The 25,274-nt window shown below is 49.3% G+C and overlaps 1 protein-coding gene and 1 long non-coding RNA gene across 3 annotated transcripts in view; both read right to left on the bottom strand.

Annotated features, from left to right (window-relative positions):
• Nucleotides 1–25,274, bottom strand: part of Wwox (WW domain containing oxidoreductase) — an 861,609-nt gene that overhangs the window by 232,117 nt on the left and 604,218 nt on the right. The window lies entirely within an intron of this gene.
• Nucleotides 9,994–18,548, bottom strand: LOC144370911 (uncharacterized). Its single transcript, XR_013430998.1, has 2 exons — nucleotides 14,994–18,548; nucleotides 9,994–13,186 (listed from the first exon to the last, which is right to left on the bottom strand). It is a non-coding gene; the product is annotated as an uncharacterized LOC144370911 (long non-coding RNA).

Raw genomic sequence — 25,274 nt, 5'->3', positions numbered from 1 at the left:
ACGGGACGTTCTTTCACTTTTGAACACAAACTTAAGCAAAAGGGGTGACTGAGGATATGCAAGCATCCAAGGCAGAAGAAGGACTCACAGAACTTCAGAGCAGGTGACTGGTGATGAAGATGAGCAGAGGGAGAGGAGCCCCGCCTTCACCTGCCCTCCAAAGACAGGCGGTGATTCAGGGGGACACCCTCGCCCTGGGCACTGAAACGAAAATAAGAAGCAGAAGCAGGAAGCCCAAGCCTGGGCCCAGGGACGCTTGGGGCCTGAGGATCACACACTAACAACCCTCCTTGGCGCCACTTTGGATTTAGCAGATAACACACAAGGGCACGTAGGAGGTCACCCAGTGTTCGTGCGACCCCCGAGACCACGCCTCTAATGGCCACTGGGGGGATGTCCACTGAGGATCTGCTTTAAGTCAGGCCCAATAATCAAAACACCAGCACGTATCCAGGGTCTGCTCTGGGCCAACGCGTTGCCAGGCCTGGCGTGCTTGTCCCTAACAGTCCTAGAAACCACCCAGTAGCTAAGTGTGTCTTCTGATGCAAGGAAAGGGAAGCTCAGGGACCTGAAATGACTTGCCCAAGGTCACCCAGACGAGACTGGGCCGAGAGGTGTGTCTCCTGGGAGCTGGTGTCCTTCTCTGACCTTGAAGCTCAGGCTCAGGTGACTTCAGAGCCACGATACCAACTGGCCAGGTACTGAAAAGCCTGCTTCCACGTGACAAATACTTCACTCCTTCCTCAAATTCAAGTCTTATTTACATAGAATTGAAAACTCGGGCTTGGGGATGGGCTGCTGTGGTGACTTCCTGCTGCTCTGTCACCTGGCTGGGGGCAAGGTCAGAATTGGCACTCAGCTGTCTTGAAGGTCAGACCCGGTCCCTTGTGGAAACTCAGGCCACCTCTGGCACACCTGCTTCTCCGTGTCAGCCCCTGTTGACACTCCAGCTCTCTGCAAAATGAGAACAGGCTCCTCAACTCCTGTAACTTCCTCCTGCCACTGGCCCTCAGAGACAAACGGTCCCACACCGTGGTGTCAACGTGGAGTTGGAGAAGCCAAGGCAGACAACCGATGACCTCACTTGCATTGCATGGCTACGCTTTATCTTCTCAGGATCCTGTAATGTCAGATGCCTGCGGAGATAAACAGTCCCAGCTCACCTGTCCTCGCTCCCCTCACCCATCACACTCCATGATCCCCCTGAGCTCAGGCTCCCTGGGCTCTTGGGTCACATTCTTCCTGCCCAGTCACTCACGGTCTGAAACAGCCCCATGACCACCTGTATTCTCAATCAAGGCAGGAGGAAGAAAATGAAAGGAAGGAGGGCCTCAGGAGGTGAGCAGACTCGTGAGGCTGGGACCAGGGCTTGAGCCAATCACCTTCCTTCAGAGGAAAAGAACATTCTCACACTCAAAAGAAATGGAATACCACCTGGTCACTTAAAGACTTCCCTTCTAAAATCTTGGCCATGGACAGGCGTGAGCACCTAGTCCTCATTGGGAAAAAGCGTTCTGCATGGTTTGACAAAGCAGGAATGCGTTTTAACATGTGCCCTGTAATGTTACCCTTTGTGTCTTACAGTCATGGCTCCCAAGTAGAAATAGGCAGGAAGCGGCTTGCAGGAGTGAGCCTCTGCTAAGGTGGCAGAACTTCAAGCTGGAGCTGCTGTGTGGTGGAGGGCGCTTCTCTGCTCCAAGGAACCACTGCCCTGGACAACATGGATGTGTTTTGTCTGAGAGCTGAGAAGCCTCAGTCTCACCTCGAGGCCATTCTAGAACTTTCTGCTCATGTTCTGAGCAGTGGAAAGGTTGTTTACTCAATCCCCCAAAGCTGCCACCACCCAGTGGCAGCAATGATTGGCCTTGATCGCGTGGCCTGCACCAGCTGAGCTGATGAGCTTGCTCTACACAGGATACCAAGGAACCCTGCACTTGCTGTTTTACAGAATGAACACCGAGAGCCCAGTGTGCTAGAATCTAAGGTGGGCCCTGTGCACACTCAGACCTCGGTCAACACAGCAACAGAAGCACGCTGTGATACGGTAGTCCCAAAGAGACGTACTCCAGGTGTTAAAGGGACACTTAGCAAATGCCATAGAATGTAAGCTGCATGCTTATTAAAGGCATATGGTCAGTCCCACACATAGGAATCACATAAATGTTGGGTGCATAACCATCATACATATTTTACCAATATTTGGAAGAAGTTTATAGATTGAAAAAAGAAACTGGACCACAGAGAGTTTTACTGATTTGCTCTTCACTCAGTGACAACCAGGTTGCATGTAGCAGAGCAAGTTTCAAGACCCAGAGTTTTGACTCCAAAGCTTGGATTCTTTCAGTTACGCCATTACTCTGGTTTTCCAATAAATAGCTATTGACAGTTCAAGTACCATGTTTGATGGTGACATGATGGCAGCCAACTCCACATTTTAAACAAACTTTTAAAAGCAACCCCAGCCTCGACCTGCCCGAAGAAAAGCAAAGTGAATCAAAAGCCTGCTAATCTTCAAGTGTTGTAAAATGTGTCTGACCACATAAGAGAGCTCTTTCTTAGGAGGCCTGCTAATTCATAGCTTCAAATTTGAGCTTCAAAGACCTTCTGGTATTTTCCCCAGGCCCTGTGGCCTTCCCCTTCTCTAGCAAGAGCCTTGTCTGTGGGTTAATCATTGCTAGCAATCAGCCCAGGCCACCATTTCTGAAGCCCCAGAAGTCACCCTCTGACATTTCCCAGGCAGAGAAAAAGCAATTATTCTGGAAGAATCAAGTTCACATGAGGGATTTTCTCCAATAGGAAAAAGTGATCTACTTGATTTAGACACAAGTAAAATGTAACCCCCAACACACACACACACAACACAAGAGACTTCTTGGGAAAACCACTAACACATAATGAATTGCAAGTTTCTGATACGATGCATGCAGAAGTTCCAAAGCTTTTTTCTTAAAAAAAAAAAAAAAAAAAAAAAAAAAAAAAGTTGATATTCTACTTCCCATCCCTGAGGAAAAAAATAACAACTATAAACTGGATATTAGAAAGAGTAGGTTCAAAATATAATAGGTTTGGCTAGGTGTGGTGATTAATAAATGTCTGTAATCCTAGTGACCTGGGAGGCTGAGGCAGGAGGATTGCAAGTTGGAGGTCAGCCTCAGCAACTTAGCAAGAAGACCCTATCTCAAAAAATAAATAGGCTGCGATGTAGCTCAGTTGTAAAGCTTCCCTGGGTTTAATACCCAATGAAAGAAAGAAAGAGAGAGGGGGAGGAAGAAAAAAAGAAGTAAAGAGAGGATTTGCATAGGAGAAAATGGCTGCTGTGTTTCTAGAGGCTGGAGTGGAAATGAGGAGGAAGAGGAGGAGGAAATTCTAGTGGGGTGAGGCCAGAGTGTGCCAGGCAGAAAGAGAGGAGGTTGAGGACAAGACGGAGGCCTCCTGGATGGAATACCCTATGAATTCTATGTTTCTAGCCAAATAAAGCCTGAATTATAAGTTCTTGCATATGATTGCGGATCCCTCAGGGAACATGCACCACACAGCTGAGCGCCGGTGCCCGACTGGGATGTACAGCCTCCACTGTCCGCGGTCATTAGCTCTGTGGCCAGAGTCCACCCCTCGGACCTCAGCTTCCTCCTGTGCAAACGAGAGGCTGGTGTCCGCTCTGTGTGGAGTGCCTGGCCTCCAGAAATGCAGAACTCCTGTCCCCCAGGGGGTCTCTGCCTGCCTGGGCCCTGGCTCATAGTGGTGAGTCCTCATGTGATTTAGGAGGAGGACTGACCACACCCAGAGAGTCCTAGGGTGGGATGGCCATCCCAGGGACACCCATAATGGGACTCAGGTTGGGGACGTGGTGGCATGGCATCAGTTGTCCAGGAGGCGGAGGTCAACCTGTGGCAGTCTGTCCACCTGTTGTGCCTATGAGATGGACCTCTGAACCCTGGGCTCAGGCGGCTGCCGGCACTGGCCGTACTCCACGTGGGTCATCCCCAGGGATTCCAGGAGAGTGCTCGGTCCTGACTTCAGGCGACCATCGGAGCTCCGTGGTCGTACTCTCCCTGGACTCGGCCCTGTGTGTCTCTTCATTTGGCTGATTGTGACCTGTACCGTGACTGACCAGGAGCATCACGGCTGCTGCTGGAGTCTCCCCAGCTAACCGTCAAACATGAGGGTGGTCTGGGAGCCATCCCAACCTTGCCACTGGGAAGCGAGGACAGTGTCGGGGACGTGCCTTCTAACCTGGTGGGACCCTAACAAGAGTCCAGACAGCTGTCCTCTGCTCACGGAGACACTCAGTATGTTCAAAGAGTGGACAGGGGTCCAATCCTCTCTTACCCTCCTGAGCCGCGGGACGGCCAGGGTCCTTGTGACCTCCGAGTGCTGTCCCCTCACCAGCACGGCGAGGACCTCATGGAGCTGCTCCATCTAACGACAACGTTACTGTGAGACTCGATTGGGACAAGGACCCGGGGAGTCTCTGCTAGTGGTCACTTCTTTGTCAATGCTCGGATCCTAAGAGCTGTTGTCGCTGCTACCTCGGGGTTCAGGTGCTTCGGAAGGAGGCTCCTCCTCCCCGTTTTCGTCTTTCTCACGACCAGGAGGCTCATCTTGTCTCCACTGGCAGGTGCTGCCATCCTGTCAGCCAGAACTTTCATTAGCAAATGGTTTTGGTGGGTGAGAACTAACCGGGAGACAAGGCGGCATCTTGACTGCTGTGTCGACGCGCAGCGCGGCTCCCAGGCTAATGTCTTTTCAAACAGCTCTGTTTTGCCTGTAGACTTGAAGACCCTCATTATAGTGTTTGAAAAAAAAGTTCCCTTATGTTTTTTTAAAGAGCGCCATTCTTCAAAAAGATGTCAAGAAGCGCTCTTCTCCCCCGCGCTACAAGGTGTAATGTAGAGATAAGCACAAAATCTGGTAGGAAATGTGACCTATATGGGACTGGCAGGGTTTCGTATCCAGCGAACAGCTAGTCTGGGGGCACGTTCCGTCCCACCTCGCTGCTGATATTTGTGGAAAAGCACCCGCGTGTTATTCACGCGGAGGGAGAGCCGTCTGAAAGTCAATTATGGTGTTAAAAAAAAATTGGAATCTTTGGCTCACCGGGTTCATCCGAGTTTGGAACAAAGTCCCTGGCGCTCCTCGCGACAGCCAAAGCCAGGTCTTTTGGAAAACATTTTATTTTCCTGCTCAGGGTAATAAGAAGAGAAAAGTCGTGTTTTGCAGAGGAAGTGGGGCTGATAATGAAAAGTAGGTCACACCTTCCCTCTCTGTCTCCATCTCTTTCCTGTCTCTGAAAGACAAAGAAGAACCTCCAAGACATGAGCCAAGCAGGGCGGGCACCTGGCCTGGGTGTTCTTTGCACTTTGAGGAAAACCAGGAGCATTCCCACTCAGGCTGAATGAAACAAGGGCAGGGGACCTGGAGACAGGAGCTGCTTGGCGGGGGTTCACCTGACCCAAAAGGAGGGTTAGGGTGGACGTGCAGACAGCAGACCCTCCAGACTTTGAGGTCAGTGGGTAGCACCAGTTCAAGGACAGCTGGTAGCTGTGACCTTAGGACCAGGGCAGCCATACGAAAGGGCGGGCAGGGTGTGGGGGGAGTCTGCCATCAGCACCCCGGGAGACCACACGACTGTGCACCATCACCTACTTCTCTTTTCCATGGCAGGACTATAGGACCCTGCCCAGGAGAAACCAGGTCACTTCCTTTGATCCATAAAATAAAGCTGACATGGCAGGTATTGGTTACAGGAAGAGGCTTTAAGAACCTGCCCGTCTCTTTCCCCTGGTGAGGAGGGAGGCTGTGCCATCAGCCTGGATCCTGGAATGGAGAAGACCAAGAGCAGAGCCTGCTCTTGATGGGCCTAGAGTGAGCACAAGAACTCAGTCTTCATTTCCGCAAGACCCGGCAAGTGGGGGCTGTTTGTTATTGCAGCACACCAAGTCTAGCCTGACCCATACAGTGTACCTTAGCTCTTCCTTTCCAAAGGACGAAAATAAGTAGGTGTGTGTGTGTTAGGCAGTTTGTATTTCTAGAGAACTTTTCAGCTTGGAAGTGGGCATCAATGCATCCCTAATCAACTGCACAGGAGGACTGTGGACGCCTTGGCACACGATGTGACTCTAAGATCCACATTTAAAAATAGAGCTGCTGAGACAGGTCATCGGCTGTTAGATAACAGTAAAACCTTCAGAGAGGGGCTGCCCTGGCAGGGACCTTGTGCCACACAGGGGAGCCAGGTACCCAAGGGCAAAGATCCCAGAGCCCACTGCCTGGGTCAGCTTCTAGACTTGGCCACTTGCTCTCTGCTTGCTCCTGGCTGAGCCACCTAACTTCTCGGAGTCTCATCTGTAAATCTGAGCTACCAGGGGTGCCTCTGCCCCGCAGAACTGATTAAACTAACGCACCCAAGGGAGGGGCACAGGGCCATGCCACTGTCATCACTTGAAAGGTGGCTGTTGTGAGTGCTGTTGGCACCACTGATTACACCTCCCGCTGCTGAGCTTGGTGTGTGGCACCCAGGGGAGTTGTCAACATGGGTGGGAAATGACGGGGAGGAGCGGATCCCTGACAGCTACCGTGACAACTGCCTAGAGGAGCTGCCCTTGAGTGTCGCCACCACCATGCTCCCACCTCGGCCTCACATCCCGTTGGCTTCCCTGGGCCCAGTGGGAGGACTGATTCTTCTCACCAAGAGGTCACCATGCTCAATTCTCATCTTTTTGGAAAGCCTCTGATGGGGACACTGCTTAGGTAGCGCCAGGTGAAGAGTGTACTTTCTGGGTCATGGAGTAAACTGTGGCATGGAGCTGAGGCCAGTAACTGGACTCCGCCGAGCACTGACTCCCCCCACCTAAAATGGGGACAGCGAGAAGACCCTGACTGTCAGCCAGAATCAGAGAGCCTAAGTGACGCTTTGAAGAGGAAGCTGCATGATGGCATGGGTGTCGCTGTTACCATCATGGATAACAAAACTAATCCCAGGGAGCCCACCCCCAGGGCCAGGAGCGCACGAAGCAGCCACCTGCTTTGGAATGAAAGAAAAAGCCCCAGGACAGCTGGCCTGTCCCTGCAGGTACCTCTGAAGGCAGCCCTGTCAGAGGCAAGGATCCGGGACCCCAAAGAGGGACCCCAGCAGATTCCAGCCCTGCCAGAACATGAAGATGATGGGGTGCTGCATACTCAAGAAGCCACCCCAGGAGGTTGGTTTGCTGCCCCAAGAAGAGGAGGAGGGCACGTGTACCGCAGGACATGGGCCTTTCTCCACCTGCGTGTTTTCCTTGTTAAATGGAAGGTGACATCTCGTGATGACGTGGCTGGTGCTGGGGAGCAGCTGTGGACGGGAGGCACAGACCCTGCCTCCGTGTGGCCGCAGTCGAGCGGGGAGGGCAGAGGTAAGGTGGCGAGCTGCGGGAGTGACAGCAACGTGGTTCCGGTGCCTGGACTTATTCTGTAGGGAGTCAGAGCTTCCCCGTGGTGGCAGCAGGGCCTATGGGGTGGACCACCCCGCTGACCCCAAAGTTCTGGTTAAACAAACGGAATCAGCCAGGTGTGGGCGGTGGGAACCTGCCCTGGATGGGCCGGGCCAAGGCACAGATGCAAAGAGCGGCTTCCGTTGAGTAAGGCCCAAAGCAGAGGAGGCGGGAGAACAAATGGCAGAGAACCATCCCCTCTTCTTTTGATTTTGGGGGGACCACGGGCTCCCCGACTTAGTTCGTAAGATTTGAGATGTCTTCAGTGGCAGCTCCACCAGCTCCAGGGTGGAGCCTTGGCCCAAGCCTTGCCAAACTCCCACATCCCCCTAGCCACAGAGGTTGGTGCAGGATGGGATGCGATCTGAGCTGGCTGAGACAGAATCCCAGGAGAAGAGATGCTGGTCTTCTCCCAATGTACTGCATCTGGAAGTTGTGGCTTAGGAATGCTTGTCAGAAAATGGTGCTTATGCCGAGGAAAGGAAACCAAGAGAGGACGAGAGGGAGGCCGGGTCCTGATCATCCAGCCCCTGGAGCAAACTTTACCTGACCCCCATGTCACATCTATACTTTTCCAGTTAGTGAAGCCTGTTGGGATGAAGTTTTCTTCCTCTTGCTATTAAAAGTGCCTAACACTGTCAATTCCATGGAGTTGGGAAATGGAAAACTATTTTCTAACCCAAGGTTGTTAAAATTGTACAAGCTCTCCTAGAATCTATCAAAGGTCTAGCTTGGAATCTATTCTCGCCATGACTACTTGGGTTCCTTCCAAATGTGTGAATCGCAGACAAGGTGACCACGTACCCCTGCTGGTCTGGGACAACCCAATTCATGCCTGTTGTCTTGACATGATCATTACTGACTCTTCCCACTCTCAAAAGCATCCAGGATGGATGGGATAGCAAGTTACGAGGTCACCCTGCTGTGGGTCTCCTCTGCAGAGCTGGTTTTATTTTTTATTTTTTTATTTTTGTCCCCAGCCCCCAAGAGCAGAATCTACTCCAAATTCTTTTCGGTGATAATCGTGGCTAATTATACCCGGCCACTAATCTCCTCCCGCCAGTCTTCCCATGTTTGGCTTTGCGGGGATTAATCATTGCCTTCAGCTGTCGACCAGGTTCTTGAGAGCGGGGCATTATTGTTTTATCTAGAGGAAACCCCTCCGCAGCGGGGCCCCCATCCATCATACCTCTGTGGTAGAAAGCGCTGATTAAAACTTCCTGGCCTGCGAGCGTGTTTGTTAGCGTGTGGCTTCCTCTGTGCAGTCAGCACGAGCCCTGTTGGGGGGTCGGGGAGAGGCATTGTTCCTTGGAGATGGGACAGCTGAGTGTGGGGGGACTGTGGAGCTGGGAATCCGCCCCCCTCTGTAAACAGGACGATCACATCCGGTCTGCACCCTTGGAGAAGACAATGGTCCCCGGGTTCCCTTTTCCTAATGAGAGTTGGAAACAATAGGTGGGAACAGGAGGCCCCTTGCTATCATTATCTGTTGGCCTCCATTTCTGGGCACTGACTGACCTGGGGGTGTTTTTTGTGTGTGAAGAAACAGCAAATTAAAATTCAGCCTTCTTCCATTTTTCTTCCTTGAGTGCTCATCTTGTCATGAAACTCCGGTGACAGAGATTAATAATCGGAAGTGGAAGATGGGTGGCTTATAAACACTTGTGAATGGGACCAAGTTCCCTTCCAAAAGCGTTCCTATAAGCAAATGCTTGATCAAGGCGGATGATGAGCGCCGGTGGAGAGATTCTTTTCAAGAATTGCTTTGGTTGGGAAGAGTGTAGATGGGCCCCTTCCCCAGACAGCAGGCGAACTGGTTCTCTTCTGAATCAGTGAAGGATAACGTGCTTTAGTTTTTGGCTAATAGGAACCAGCAACATCACAGTGCGATTTTTCATCGTTTAAAAACTGCAATGCTTACGGCCCTGAGAACATCGGTGGTGCTGGCCTGCCCAGCTCTGAGGAGGCTCTCTGGTAGCACCATCCCAGGGACGATGGCTCCCTGGCATAACAATGAAGCTATTGAGGTGGGAAATTTTCTCCTTGGGGTTGCACACACAACTAGGCAAGATGGTCACCAGGTGGCCAAATTCTGTGCTCTGTGCCTGCAGTGGCCCTGAAAGGGAATCTTCTCCATCTCGACAACCCAAATGAATAAGGGTGGGTTTGGGTGTATGGTCCTGAAGGAAGAGGGAGGGGGCGTGGAAAAAACTGGAAAGCAGTGTATTTGGAACCTAAATATGAGCAGCCACTGGATCTCTACTGAGCCAGGTGAGCGGTTCTCCATCTCCCCAGAGCCCTTCTCGGAATCCCTAGACGAGGCTCCAGGGCTCACTCTCCATGTTTGGTGTGAAGCGTGATCTCACCACCAACCCATGCCCCTAAATGACCCCGTTGTCCGTCTCCCCGCCATGGCCAGACCTCACTCTGCTGGAGGAGTGGCCCCTCTGGTTTCCTTCTTGCCCTCAGTGCCTCCCACAGCTCCTGGCCCAGGCTCAGTGCAATGCATTTCAGGAAGACAAGGTGACAATTCTCATTCTGTTACTCAGCAAGACTTCCCCCCTTCCTTGAAAAGAAAGAAAGGTCCGTGAAACTGGCGGCGTCTCGTAGCACGGTGGGCCACCCGCACTCCCACCCTGGTCCACTCGCCAAAGCTCCTTCTATGGACCAGGCACTGAAGACATGAGAGTGGGCAAGACCGTGAGGTCCCTCCTGTCCTACAGATTAGAGTCAAGAAGACCAAGCAATAAATAAGCCATCAATAAATCCATAGACTGGATGGCATCAGAGAGCGTAAGTGCTAGATGGAAGAATAGAATGGCCACGGGAAAGAGAAAATGTGAGGGGTCACTTTGGACAGACGGCCAGTGTGGAGGCCGGCGACAGGATGATGGGGTCATGCTCCCAGTGGAGCTGGCCAGCCTCTCATGATCCTCAGGCCGACCGGCAGTGCCAGTGACTTCTCTGCCACAATTTCTTGTCCAGAACAGCAGTAGGAGCTCACAGGTATCGGGGAACACTGCTGGCTGTGGTGCCACCAACGGCTTCTCCCACAAAGTCCACCGTTAGAATTTCTGATCCTCGGGAGGCTTGGCTCTGTGCGGTGACTCAGCGGCCCTGGTCCTGCTCATCTTGTGGAACTGCCACCTTCAATGTGCCCTTTCCAAAGTCACCAAGCCTGCAGCGGAGACCACGGAGCACTGTTCAGGGCAGGTTTTTATGGGTTGGGTTTGCAGGGCCGGTGCCACTCCCACCAACATTCTACCAGCCAGGACGTAGCCAGGCACACAAGAGAGGCTGGGAGAGGTGGTCCAGCCCTGTGCTGGGAGAGGCAGAAGTGGGCTTGGTGATGTCTTGGGGCCTCTGCTTTAAGAACCAAGAAGCGAACCTGTAAGGAGAGCCATCAGTCCTCTCCCTGCAGGTTCTGGCTCGCAGACCTTCTGCCTCAGCTACACAAGGGCATGATCCAAATCGGGGTCTTTCCTGGGAGGGTGTCAGGCGGAAGGCTGGACTGAGTGACTGAGATGGCAGAGCTGGGGTTGGAGGAAGGCCGCTGTCCTCACAGAGGCGGGAAGCAGGAGAGGGACAGGAGCGGGGTTGGGATGCCAGCCCTGGTGCGTGCAAAAGCAAAAGCTGGGAGTGAGTGTCGGTGGGTTAACTCACTCAGGGACTCCACCCAGACCTGTGGTCCCCTCAGACAGCCCAGGGACCGAAGGCTAATCCTCCTCCGGGAGGCTGAGCCCTCGGGATGGGCCGCTCGACCTTTTGAGGTTCCTCGTGGCTCTGATCGCTTGCTAATGGATAGTGTTTTCCAAGCTGATGGTGTTTTAAAGACACGGCGACTAACCAATGATAATGTGTCTGACCTCTTGAGGGAGGACCCGGTACACCACGCTCCCTCGGCCTCCCTTATTGGCTAATTACGTAACTTGACTAGAAGTTGGTTTTAGAGAATCAATTTTACCATTGCCTATTCACAAGTAAAGACCATAAAGTTTTATGAGAGCTGAAGGGAACTGCCTGTTACAGAGGGGAACTTAAATGAAAATTAAAGGGGACATAAAATGATAAGAAATGCTATTCCACAAGGTGTTTTCCCTGGACTGCCATCCTCAGTGACAGTGCTGGGGATGTGGTCTTGCTGGTGATGCCTTCCAGGAGGCATCAAGAGAAGAGGGGAGGAGCCAGCGTCTCACAGTCACCAGCAGTGCAACTGACGGAGGCCCAGGTAAGAGGCTTGCAGGGAGGTGCAAAAGGTCACTTGACCTGCCATCTCTTAGTCACCCGATACCAGGCAAGTTCCCTGAGCCTCAGGTTTGTCACCTGGAAGAATGCAGAGCTGCTGTAAGGCTGTATGAAAGTAACACACATAAAGTACCCAGCACAGGGCCTGGCACACAGTGTGACCTCAATTCACATTGTCATTGTCACCAGTATTAATTATTTTAAAAAAGCTTTTAAAAAAGCCCTTGGGGATTTGTAGAGTTTCTATAAACAAGGTTTAATATTAACTAGAGGTCGGCAAACTGGAGTGCTACCGTCTCCACTGTGCAGACGAGGAAGCCGAGGCTCAGAGGCACTGGAGAGCGTGTCCAGAGCAGCAAGGCTCATGGAGGCCTTGACTGGATTCGGAACCTACGTTCCTCTTTGACTCTCGCAGCCTGCAGGCTTGACGGCGATGCCGGATGCTTTGTGGTGGCAGGGCCTGCAGCCTGCGGCGCCTGCTCATAACCTGGATCTTCAAACCCGACTTCTGTTTCATGACTTGGAGTCCATGCAGGTGGGGTCTGATGACCTTCGCTCCCAACAAGTGCTGTCCACGGCCTCTGCACACCCAGAACTTGACACAGACCAATACAGGGGTGTTTCTTACACCACTGTAGCGGGGGAGTCTTAAGTGTATTCGTTTACCAAAGGAGTTGCCCACTTTCTCTCCTTGTTTCTCCTCCAACTTCTCTGTCTTTCGACCACTGTAATTCCCGGCAGCCTTCTGCCTCCAGAGAAGGCAAGGTTAGGTCAACAAAGGCCACCAAGGAAAAGAAAAGTCATTCTCCATTCCTAATAAAACAGCATGGCGATATATCTTGCAAATATGGGATTTGTTGTAAAAGTCAACTACACACCAAGATGGGAACATGTTCCCATAGGTAAGTGAGATAACTACAATAGGAAAAATGCTTTATTTGAATGGGAATCACCAATGTTACTCTGGAAATAAAAGACTCTGATATGCTGTTCATGCATGAAGTGCCAGGTGCTGTTCCAGTAAGGATGGACAGGGTTCTGCCGCAGTGAGAATCTATGTCCAGAGCAACTTAACATGGTAGGAGCTAAGCTCTTGCTCCTACCGCAAGCCTAGAGGGGGTGGGGCTCTGCCATCTCAGTCACTCAATGATGGAGGAGTTCCCTCCTCCTGAGTCCAAGATCACCCCGTTAGGGAAAGCGCCAGGTTGCCCTGTACTGGCTTTTAAATTTCTTCCTTGAGGTGACACTTCCATTCCTGTCTCTCTGGACAAACCAAGTCACTTGTCTCTGCCTGACTTCAAACAAGGGAAGTGATCTCCCTGGAAAGATGACCTTTCCAAATGAGAGGAACAATTGCAAAAGGCCAAGGATGACCCCGCCTCTCAGGGAAATGATAATCACAACACACGACGAGGACATCTGGGTTTCTTGGGCAGTTGAATCAAATGCATCCATATCCTGCAAATTTTGACCTTAATACAAAACAGAGATAAAATTATATTCCTGGATGTACCTGGGAAGGAAGATGAAACCCCCAAAATAACCTCATAATTACCATAACATCTTATTTTGTCAAATAATGGCCTTGGAAACACGCAAGCAATTTACATCTCTACAGGCATTTGTCATTTCCTAGACAGTCGCTGGCCTTGGCCATGTGTGACATCTCCTGTCCCTTGGAGGTGTCCAACTTCACATCTGCATGAAGCTGAAGCATGGAACAACCTCTGTGCTCCATTCAAACTAAGACGTGCATGTTGAAGCAAGAACTATTTCCTCCTGGTAAGAGACCCTGGTGGGATGGATGGGGGCTGGCACATGTCACATGACACCCTGCAGGAAGTGCACCCTCTGCTGAGATTTCTGAAAGGGAACTTTCATCTCAGGGAAACTTCATGTCCAGAAAGCCTCCCTGCGGCTGGAAAGGCTGGAAACCAGCCGGCAGGCAGGTGGGCCTGGGAGAGGCTGCAGGCCGGGCGTGCTTTTCAGGCAGTGAGATATGGCCTCTGTGTTGACACCATGTAATGGCCACGGTTTCTCCCTCTCCTTGTTTCTGTGGGGTTTATGGTCCATAAAGTTTAATAACAATCTTAACAGCTGAACAGAGAGCACACGAGGCTCGAAGGCCACTCTCACCAAAAGGGACCAGCATTTTTAATAACTTTCCCTCTTGCGTCTCCCCACGCACAAGTGCACATCTGTCACTGTTGGCCACATATAATAGCCATGTGGCAACGGAGACAGGATCAGGTGCTTGTTGGTTCTGAAACTGTGAAATCCGCACCCACTTGGCCTTGGCAGCCAGGTTGGAAGCTAAGGAGCTAAAGATGCCCAAACCTAGTTGCCCTGTGCATTAGTCTCCACAGATGCCCACAGCTGATAGGTGAGAAGTGGCTGGCAAAACTGCATGAAGAACAGCTCCACCTTCCTTCCCAGGCTGCAAAGCTGTGCAGCGCTCCCAGCCTCCTCCCTCTCCCATCCACGCCCTGCGGCAGACCCAGCCCTTCCAGTGAATGGATGGGACAACCTTGTCCCTTGTTCTCAAACTCTGTTTTTAAAATCTCTGGTCCTTGTAAAGTAATCCCCTCTCTCTCTACTACCCTGCCCAACTGTCTTCACCAAATAGCAACAGATTCTTTGTGTACTTGTTTTTCTGCTCATATTCATTCTCATTCTCTCTCTCCCTCTCTCTCTCTCTCTCTCTCTCTCTCTCTCTCTCTCACACACACACACACACACACACACACACACACACACACACACACACACCTTGGAGTCAGGGAGCTTGGCATAAGGTTCTGGCTGCACCCAGGGATGGTTTTGAGTAGATGAACAAACACCTTGTTTTTCCAGGTCAGGAAGCAGTGAACTCAAAGGGTTAATGGAACCAGGCTTCCCACACTCTGGAAAAACGGGATCCTCAGAAACGTTCCCTGAAGCTGACGCAGAGGACTTGGGCCTCCTGGTTAAGCCCTGGCTGCAGTGCAGTGGCCTGACTTGGACTTACAGCCCCGTGGGGAAGGGAGGGAAGAAGACAGCACCTCTGCAGAGAATTCTAGCTGAGCCCAGGGAAGGGCCCAGAACAAGAGGAAATCCCGAGCAGGGTTCATTTACATATCAAAGAGCCCCTCCTGCTGGGCCGGCTTTGCCCAGTAACAAAGTCCTCTCCTTGGGGACTGGAGGCTTCCCTCCCCAGCTTCGTTCCGCAGAACTTCCTACTCCTCCCTGCTGAGACCAGATCCACTGTCACCAAAGGCCTGGTGGGGGCCGGGGACTCACCTCTCCGGGGCTCAGCTGGGACCTGGGGGCTGAAGCTTTGCAAGGAATCCTGGGTTTACAGGACTTGTAGACTCCAGAGTTTACAAAAAGTCCCTAAAACACAGAATCCATTCACTCACCCATCCCCCCACTCTCCCCACTGCGAATTGCCCCGGGCAAAGCTCTCTCTCCTCTCTGCCCTTTGGTTCTTAGTTAATCAATCCCAGGGAGGAGTCAGGGATGGGACCTCAGACACCCAAAATCAGCGCAAGTTTTGACCAGTGGGGTGGAAATGCGTCTGAGGAACCAAGGTTTGAAATTCAGAGCCCCTTTGGCCCATCTCTCCAAGAAGTTCTTTTTCAAAATATTTTCATTAGTGCATTATCGTTCCATCCAATGCTGGGGTTCACTGTGAGGAATTCACACGGTGTGCATATGGACTTCCCTTTCCCCCCTCCTCTCTGTCCCTGAGCCCCTTCCTCTACTCTATGGGTCTTCCTGGTCTTTATGTGCTGTTTTTTTAAATGGGTACTTTATAGTTATCCCCCCAAAGTGAAAATCGCTGTGATATTTGGTCAATGTGAATCCACAGTTCCTCCCCTTCCCCTGTGTCCTTCCCTCCCTCCATTCGTCTCCCTCTGAAGGAGGTCTTTTTTCAATAAATCTTGTCGATAGGATTCCATTCTTGGTGCCTTCAGGTGGCTCCCAGCTTAAAGGGAGATCACGGTCTGTCCCTTTATCAAGGGCCACTGTCAGTCATTGGCGTTTCTTTATTTAGAGCAAATTTCTCCTCTCTTGGATTTGCTTCAGGTCTGAAGATCTGTGTGACCCCCCACACAATTGAAATGAGCATTTTTCTCCTCTCCTGGACTCTGCCACCAACCTGAGGCCCAGGGCAGCAGCTTGGGGTCCAGGGGTGCAGCCTGTCACACAGGACCAGGCCTTGAAGCCTGTTGTATGGTATTTTTAAATGGACCCCCAAAATACACCTGAGAGATTCGTACTTTCATATAAAAGCATGAACTGGGAAGAGTGAAAATATATTTTGTGTCACTGTAAGGGCACGGTAGGGGGAGGGGCTTCCCTGGCAGGTGGGAGCAGCAGACCACTGGGAGACCAAGCGGGAGGAGGTGTCCTGCTGGTCAAGAAAAGGGACTTTTTTTAAAAGGAGAAAAATGGTTATTTTCTTCACTTAATTGAGAGGGACTCAGCAGCTTGGGACCAAAGGCTGACCAGAGGCCAGAGGCAAAGGCCTTGGAACCCTGGAGAGGGGTAAGCATGGCGGACCTCAGCCAGGTGCCAACATCCTGCTCCAGGCCCAGCGCCCCAGAGAAGGGGCTTGCCTCCCCTCTCCCCCTCCCCAAAGGCCCCCTCTGGAGGGGGAGTCACAGGCCATCTCATCTCAGCACACCCCTGGGGGGCAGGCTGGCTGTAGGGCTGCTCACTTTCTAGTGACAGAGCCAACCAGAAAGGGCACAGACAAGGCTGCCCTCCTGGTGGCGGCACAGCTCCTGCGGCCGGCAGCTCCTGACTTGAGGAAAGCCCTTCCAGGTAGCTTGAGGTCTACTGTTAGCTCAGGGACAGCTTTTCTGCTGCCTTTCATAGGTGGCACCCCCACTCCACCCCCAGTATAGGAATGTCCATACTCTCTTTTGGGGGCGTGTGTACCAGGGGTATACAACCGCTGGGCCACATCCCCACTTCTTTTTTTTTGTATTTTTTAATTTAGAGTCGGGATCTCACTGAGCTGCTCTGCACCTTGTTATTTGCTGAGGCTGTCTTTGAACTCCCGATCCTCCTGTCTCAGCCTCCCAAACTGCTGGGATTACAGGTGGCGTGGGCCATCTTCAGGCCCAGCAGGAATATCTACACTCTAATGTTAACATTGTTGATATGCTGATCATCACTCCGGGGCTTTAACGACCTGCCTGGCACAAGGAATCTCCTCTTACTACTCAGTGGGCTGCTGGACAAAATGTCTTAGGGACGCTGTACCTTCAGCCTCTTCTCTGTGAATCAGGAATAACGGTAGCACCCACCCCACCGTGTTCTGGGAACGAAACAGAAAGCTCAGCACCATCTGGCACGCCGTGGAAGCCAAGACACGACGCAGTGGATGCTACCGTGGTCACATTTTTTTTTTTTTTTTTTTTACTATTTCCATGATCATTATCCCAAGTCTTTAGCATCCTTGTTCCTGTGAAGCTCATTTCACAGCTGAGGACCATGAACTCAAACTAATCCAGGGTGGGGCACGGACTGCCCTGATTCTGGCTGCAGTGGTATTAGTGATGGCATGAGACGTGGCTGATGTGTTGGTTAAACTGACACGTGCATCAATAACAACAGAGATGCTTGCTGGTTCAGGGATGTTTTTTTTAGCAACTATTGGCTAGTACCCACGTGCCAGGTGCTGCCTGAGGCCTCTTGCAGGTCTCAGTCTCCCTGAACCCTATACAAGCTAGCAAGGTCGGCAATGTTATTACTTCCCACCATTGGGGTTGTAGAAGCAGAGAAAGAAATACAAAACCAGGAAACACACAGTCCTCTGCAGGAACAACCCATCTTACACTGAAAGGTCTTTTCTGGGCTTATATTTCTTAATGGTTCTGGAATAAAGTATCTAGTTTAAGAAACAAAAATCTCCAATATACTAGATAGTGCTGGCCGCTTTTTTCTCTTTTTTCTTTACCAATTCTCTAAGGCTGAAGCAATGCAGTTTAGAAATCCCCTCATAGACGCCTCTTCCCCCACTGCCTTCCCAGAGCTTGTAATTTGTCTCTCAGGACATTTTTTTTAAGGAGGGGGAGTCCCTTTAACTCTTGTATGTCATATCCCCAAGGTCTACGGGTCTTCTCTTCCTTTCCTTATAAACCTGGCTTTCTATGCCCTGGCTTGTCCCTGTGGCCTCTTGGGCACAGAACAGGTCCTCCATGCGAGTTCCTGGAATGAGCACGCATCATACTCCGTGGATTATCTCATGATGCACTGGACTCAGCACGAATGAGCTGGAAAGGGACTCCTGGTGCAGATCACCCCAGAGAACAGAGGGCAGCTTGAAAAAGCCATGTGGCCAGCGAGGCCCCTGGTGAGTGGCACAGGGCAGAAGACAGAATGTGGACCCCTGGTCCAGGCAGACTCCCTTGCAGCTTCAGAAGGTCCTGGCAGAAATGCCACCCACCCCCTCCCCAGGCTTTTCCCTTATACTTTGGATGAGAGCTAATCTTAGATGGAGGGGGAGTGACCAGGCTGATCAAGCCTGCGCCAGGGGGCAGGGAGGGGAAGATCCAAGGGATCTGCTCAGTTCTTGGAAGTCAGTGGGAGGAAGGTGGATTCCTACTCAGACAGCTGGCCTTTTGCACCAAGCAGGACGTCTTGAGCTGCGTTGGTCTTGCAGCCCCCATGCAGCTGGCCCTGACGGCTTCACTGTGGCACAGGGGTGCAGCTCCAATGATAAAATGTGGAGGCCAAGTGGGCCTTTCTGTTGGCACGCGGCTCTGGCCTGGGCCCCTGCAGCAGAAGCGGGGGCAGGTGACAGAGCTGCAGTCTAACCAGCCGCCTGATGCCTCCCCCAGCTCTTCCCCCACCTCTCAGCCTTCTCCTCCCCTCCCCACCCTGCGTGGAGCTGCGGGATACAAGGGGCTTCTGATGTGAAGAGAGAAAGTCACTGTCCCCTTGTCCTTGAGGTAATTAATCAGCGGTGACTCTTTACTGGGGAATAATATTACTCAGACCACTTTCCCTCCCTGTAATATCAATTACGGAGCAGAGAGGCAGTTCTGGAAAAGACACAAAGAGGCCTGATGGGGTTTTGCTGCAGTCACAAGGCTGAGTGAGTTGTCGGCAGGGTACAGTGCGGTCCTCAGGCTGCTCCAAACACAACTGGGTCTGTTCCAGACTGCTCCTGCCTCCTGCAGATCCTGGTTGCTGCAGACTGCCCACAGGCTCTGGGATCTGTGGAAGTTAGCTCTGCAGCCGGCTCTGGCCCTCTCTCAACTCCGGCCTCCACGAGGAAGAGCACTGGTGGCTGCCTCATCGCTCCCCACCCCCACCAGCCCCATCACATGCTGCAGCACAGAAATTCCCACCCCAAGGAGTGGGAACAGAATTTATCATCCCAACGTGAGGCGCGGGGGCCGCTGCTCCCTTGATGTACCCTTGTGGGTGACATGGGTGAGTGCTCATGTCACTCCTTCTCTGCACCAGGCTGTGATAGAAGTGGGCTGCACACAGTGTTGAGATCATGCCCACCAGCTAATGGGAAGAGGAGCAGGAAGAGAAAGAGAAAGAGCAAACGAGGAGGGGGAGAGAGGGGAAGAAGAGGAAGAAGAACTTCAAACCAGAACTCAAACCAGGACACCTTCCTGCAGATCTTCTGTAACACTTTGGACCTAGTAGACCTTGCTTGAATAGTCTCGTCCTTGCAGATCCAAACCTCTGATCTTTGGCCTCCCATAAGCCTTTGGATTACTGCCAAGCCCTTTTCAAAGTCTATCGCCTGGTCACTGTGCCTCCTGCCAGTCCTGCGGTCATGACAAGAGGGGACAGGAGCTCTGCACGGGGCATTTTGAGATGCACTTTGAGTATCTGCATGAAGGGTTAGGATTAGGGTACCTGCAAGATAAAGCAGGAGCCTCAGGATGTGAGCAGCAAACGCCACAGAAAGGTCAGCTTAGAAAAGTGGGGAGCCATTCATCCCACAGAACTCATCTTCTGAATTTCAAAAGAGAATGCTCTAGAAAACTGTGCTGTCCTCCCAGAGACTTTAGGGGCTGGATTTCTTGGGAAGAGAATGCTAAAGAAAACCACAGAATGACTGTATCGTAGCAGTCTCCCATAGTATAAATTGTTCTTAAAGAAATGCTTCTGATTAAAAGCATAATTTTTATTTAATATCCTTCAAATAAAAGAAGAGAGGCTATTAAGTTAGTATGATCGCCATGGATATTATTGAAAGCAATGCTAATAGAGTTGTTTTTATGGTTCCATTTGTTCAAAATGAAAAATGGCATTCTCCAAACATTTGATCTGATGAGCAATGGATTTACAAAGCGACCAAAGAGCAACAATAAACTGGAGAGAAAATCTATTTTGATTAGATGATTTTGCGGTTTGTGGACTGGTTACAAATAACCTGAAGGCCACAAAATATCCTCCGGGTTCCTCAAAGAGGAACTTTTGTTTGGAAAACTCTTATAAGAATAGAGACCACTGTTTTTTGTTTGTTTGTTTGTTTGTTTTGAGCCAGAGAGGATCTTTGTTTTCAAATATCAGTTTCCTAAGTAAATGTCTTATTTTTAAAGGAAAAATATCTATACAAATATGAATTTTGGGGGTGCTCAGCAGATTCTGTGCATGGTTTTGAAAAGATATCAATGTGTGCTCTTGAGTGACGATTAATCTGGTTTGAGATACAGATTTGGGCATGTTCAGTATATGGAGAAACCATCCCAGAGCTTCTCCACCTCAGCCTCAGGGCCAACCCAGAACAGACAAAGGCAAAGACATTCATTTAATCTCATCATAAACAAAGGCACCCATGTCCTTGAGGTTGACACCTCACACTGGCAAAATGGTGACGGGTTCACCGAAGAAGAAGAGAGGAAGAGGAAGAGGAAGAGGAAGAGGAAGAGGAAGAGGAAGAGGAAGAGGAAGAAGAAGAAGAAGAAGAAGAAGAAGAAGAAGAAGAAGAAGAAGAAGAAGAAGAAGAAGAAGAAGAAGAAGACGACGACGGCAGAGAGGAATCCAATGGAGAAGGAATAGCAAAACCCTCTGCAGAAAAAGACGGGGGAGGGTTTGTATATAGCACATCTCCGTTTTGGTAATCCAAAGAGGGAATATAAGCTTAAAGTCCTGAATTTAACAAACCTAATTATCAAGGCTTAATTAGTACCAAGGGTACAGCTTCATGGAACACCTGCAGACTTAATTTATGTCCTGACAGGGGGAACAAGTGTTAATGGGCTGTATTTATGTTAATACCTGAACCTTAGGAGCCCGCGGAACAAAACAGACCATGCACCAGTTTTCCAAGCTACAGAACAAATAGAAAAGATCTTGGTCTTAATGCTAGTTTGCACATAATTCTTCAGGGATCACACAGACCAACTTAAACTTTTTAAAGTAGGAAGGTGGGATATGAAAAAAGTAGAGTGGTGTGGGGTATCTCTGAAAGTCTCCCGAGATGGACCCATAAACTAGGGGTTACATCTTGTCTTTAAACTGACAGTGGCCGAGAGGGCTGCTAGTCTCCAAGTTCAGGGTGAGTGTTTTTCATGATGTCAGAAACAGAGATCCCGTTGTTTCTGTAAACTCCGTGGTAGTAAAATAATGGGTAACATCTGCAGAGAGCTCACGGTGGGTCCCTCACCACGAGTTAAGGTCCTTGTAGGCATTTTCCCCGTTCAAAAATGAGGAAACCGACACACAGAGGACCCGAGAGCTTGCCCCCAGCCAGGTCTCCAGGCAGCTAAGACATCCAGGAGTCAGATTTGCAGCACAGATTCTTTTAACCAATGAGTTCAACTCACTCTAATATGCAGACAATAACAAAAAGAATATAAAATATATACCCAAACACCTATTTAAAATAGAGCTCTCTTGGGGGGCTGAGGCAGGGGATCACGAGTTGAAACCCAGCCGTAGCAACTTAGTGAGGCTCTAAGCAACCCAGTGAGACCCTGTCTCTAATAAAACATAAAATAGGGCTGGGGATGTGGCTCAGTGGTTAAGTGCCTCTGGGTTCAATCCCTGGTACCAAAAAAAAAAAAAAAAAAAAAAGTAAAATGCAGATCTCAGCAAACTAGAAGTAAATACGAACTCTTCAATGTGATAAAGAACACGTATTAAAAAAAACCCCTGTTTTTATACATAACAGAAAGACACTGAGTGAAACAAAGAAGTCTGCTCTCAATACCTGTAGTTAACATTTTTCCTGGAGGCTCTAGCTAGTGCAATAAAATAAGAAAAAGAAACAAAAACCATGAAAAATGGATTGAAAGAAGTAAAGGTATATTCAGAGATAGAGAAAGTCCTCAGGAATCTTAAAGACCATGAAGGAATAAAATTATAAATTTAAAATAATAAATTTTAGGGTTACAGGATATCAGAGCAAATTGCTAGAATTATCTATTTCCATATGCCAGCAGCAAATAATTGTAAAAAAGAAATTTAAAAATACCCCTTACAATATCCTAAAAATATTATGTTTAAGAAGAAATTTAGCAACCTAAATAAATAAATAAATAAATCCTCCACATTGAAATCCATAAAATATCATTGGCATGTTTCTAATTTAAAGAATATATAAATAAATGGAAGATACAGGCTCATGGATTGTCACTGGATATTGTTGAGATTTCCACCCCTCCCCAGGAGTTGATCCACGGACAGATTCAATTTCATATCAAATAAAATCCCCATTTTTAAAAAGAAATTGAGAAGCTGACCCTAAAATGAATATGCAGAATAGACAGGGCAATCTCAAAGTAGAGAACAAACTTTGAGTCACTGCATTACCTAACTTTAAAACTTACTGTAAACCCGAACAATCAATGCAGTAGTTACAGGTATAAGGAAAAAAGAAAATTGGATCAATGAAGTACAATAGAGAGTCTAGAAATAGGCCCATACATACATAGTCAATTGATTTTTGGTGCCAAGGAAATTCAATGAGGAGAGGATTAATCTTTGAACAAAATGGCGCTGGAAAAACTGGAAGTCCACATGGGGAGAGAAATGAACCTCTGTCCTTGCCTCACACCATATACAAAACTAATCTGATGTGGGGCATAATAAATATATAAAAACTACTATGAGCAAACTTCTGAAAGAAAACAGAAAAATATCGTCATGGCCTTGGGATTGGCAAAGAGTTCTTAGAATAATACCACAAAACAGCAACTCTAAAAAGAAGACAAATGAGACATCACCAACCAACATTTAAAGTTTCTGCTCTCTGAAAGACACTGTAAAGGAATGAAATACAAGACCTAGATTGGGAGAAAATAGGACATATGGAAAAAAAAAAAACCTGTCTATTAAACATACAGAGCTTCTAATTCAATGTCAAAAGACAACCCCATTTTTATAAAAAAAATGGAAAATATGTGAAGAAGCACTTCAGAACAAGAAAATTTATGAATCGCCAATGAGTTCATAAAAAGATGCATTAGTCACCAGGAAAATGCAAAATAAAACTAGCAAAAGACAGCATTTCACGCCTACTGGGGTGGTTATCATTAAAAGCTGAAATTACCAAGTGCTGGTGAGGACGTGGGACCAGGGAGCTCTCACGCAGCCCTGGTGGGGGACAGAAGGCGGGAGCCATTCCCCATGACTGCTGGGCAGCACCTTCAGTTACAAACAGATGTCGTAAGAGCCAACAGCTCCACCCTCGGCATGCACCAGAAAGAAAGGTGCTGATACAGGACGGAGACAAGCACCTGAGAGATGGCCACGCTGCCATGCTTCTGCACTGTCCACCAAGATGACACGTGCAATCAGCGGAGGCCCCACTAACCACGAAGAGGAAAAGGAAACCCGTCCACACAGTGGGATGCTATCCTGTCAAAAGAGGAAGGAATCCCTATCATTTGTAACAATGTAGATGGAGCTGGAGGACATTGTGGTAAATGAAATCAGCCAGGCTCAGAAAGAGAGGTATCCCAGGGACTCACACGGACGTGGTGGGAAGCTAAAAGAAGCTGATGGACAGAAGTGGGGAGTAGACTCAGTGGGATGGCCTGATGTGGTCATTCCGCGTTGTGCTCACGAAAGGGATTATCACACAGGCCTCCATACATGTGGGCAACTACCATGTGTCAATTAAAAATTTAAGCAGATTTATACAAAAACACTCATGGAGGATTTATTTATAATATCTCAAAAGTAGAAATGACCAAAGAGGTGAATGGATAAACAAACCGTGTGTGTGTGTGTGTGTGTGTGTGTGTGTGTGTGTGTGTGTGTATTTAAACCTTTATTTGTTTTTATGTGGTGTTGGGGATCGAACCCAGTGACACATGCTAGGCAAGCGCTCTGCCACTGAGCCACAACTCTGGCCCCAAACCGTATATTTTTATAATGGAATGCCATTCGGCATTGGAAAAGACCCCCTGATGCACACGTCAACACGGATGGATCTTAAAGCCATGTGCCTACTGTTACACACAAGGAACCAGACACAGGGGCTGGGGCTGGGGCTCAGGGGCACAGCACTCACCCAGCATGGATGAGGTGCTGGGTTCCATCCTCAGCACTACACAAAGATAAATAAATCAAGGTATTGTGTCCGTCTGTCACTAAAAAATATTTTCAAAAAGCAGCAGCAGCCAGACACAGAACAGTGGTGTGAGTTTCATTCAATGAAGTTCTAGAACAGGCAAACCTGAGTCAGGATAACAGAATAAGAACAGTGCTGCTTGCCTCTGGGAGTAAAGATAAAGACTGATTGGGAAAGAGAATAAGGAACTTCTCAGGGTGATGGAAACGCTCTATGGTTCAGTGCAGCTGCCGGTCAGATGAGTGTTTACAGTTACGCACTTGTCAAAATCTGTGCCTTTAAAATATCCTAAATTTATTACATGTAATTTATATCCTAATAAAATAATTTATATCCTCATAGAGGATGCATATGTGTATGTATACTCTCTCTTGCACACACACTTGTGAAGAAAGTTACTTCACAGGTCAAATTTTCTTTTCATTTCTATTATTTATCTATCCATTCACTTATTGATTTGTAGCTGTGCTGGGGACTGATCCCAGAACTTCGTGCATTCAGGTCAAATCTTATATTAGTGAACTATGTTTTACATTGTTAGAGTTATATCACCCGACCTGCCAAAGTGCTTGGAAGTTTTGGGTTGAGATCACTTACAGAAGTGTTTATTAATTACTATCTGAGTGCACCAAGCTTGGCGGGAAGAGCCTGGCTTCTGAGTCAAATGCGTCGGTCATTACCATGGCTCTGTTTCCCATTAGCTGTGTGAGCTTGGGGTGACTTCATTATCAGCCCAGCACATCTTGACCTGCCGAAGAGGGGGACGTACGCTGGCACTGCAGGCTGGATGTGATGATGGGTGCAGAGTGTTCCATGAAGGACCCCAGGTCTTGTTGACACCAGTGGCCCCAGCCCTCCTTTTTTTTTATACTGGGGATTGATCCCAGACGTGCTCAAACACTGAGCCACATCCCAACCCTTCTTTACTTTTTTATTTTGAGACAGGGTCTCACTAAGTTGCTTAAGGCCTCCTTAAGTTGCTGAGGCTGGCTTTGAACTTGCGATCCTCCTGCCTTGGC

Source organism: Ictidomys tridecemlineatus, chromosome 15 (genome assembly GCF_052094955.1).
Source record: "Ictidomys tridecemlineatus isolate mIctTri1 chromosome 15, mIctTri1.hap1, whole genome shotgun sequence".
NCBI lineage: Eukaryota > Metazoa > Chordata > Mammalia > Rodentia > Sciuridae > Ictidomys > Ictidomys tridecemlineatus.
This window is presented reverse-complemented; position numbering and strand designations above follow the sequence as displayed.